Source organism: Rhincodon typus, chromosome 17 (genome assembly GCF_021869965.1).
Source record: "Rhincodon typus isolate 14 chromosome 17, sRhiTyp1.1, whole genome shotgun sequence".
Taxonomy (NCBI): Eukaryota; Metazoa; Chordata; class Chondrichthyes; order Orectolobiformes; family Rhincodontidae; genus Rhincodon; species Rhincodon typus.
Genome location: NC_063348.1, coordinates 11,321,294 through 11,321,650, shown reverse-complemented (window position 1 = coordinate 11,321,650; position 357 = coordinate 11,321,294). Strand labels below are relative to the sequence as shown.

General features: G+C 55.7%; 1 protein-coding gene across 2 annotated transcripts in view; it reads left to right on the top strand.

Moving 5' to 3' along the window:
- creb3l1 (cAMP responsive element binding protein 3-like 1) overlaps positions 1-357 on the top strand; it is a 108,275-nt gene that overhangs the window by 87,189 nt on the left and 20,729 nt on the right. The gene's annotated exons all lie outside the window — the stretch shown is intronic.

Genomic DNA, 357 nt, shown 5'->3' with positions numbered 1-357 from the left:
AGGGTAACTCTCCGTGGGTGTGTTAGCATTGGGAGGGTAACTCTCTGCGGGTGTGTTAGCATTGGGAGGGTAACAGGCAGTGGGTGTGTTAGCATTGGGAGGGTAACAGGCAGTGGGTGTGTTAGCATTGGGAGGGTGACAGGCAGTAGGTGTGTTAGCATTGGGAGGGTGACAGGCAGTAGGTGTGTTAGCATTGGGAGGGTGGCAGGCAGTAGGTGTGTTAGCATTGGGAGGGTGACAGTCGGTGGGTGCGTTAACATTGGGATGGTGACAGGCAGTAGGTGTGTTAGCATTGGGAGGGTGACAGGCGGTGGGTGTGTTAGCATTGGGAGGGTGACAGGCAGTGGGTGTGTTAGC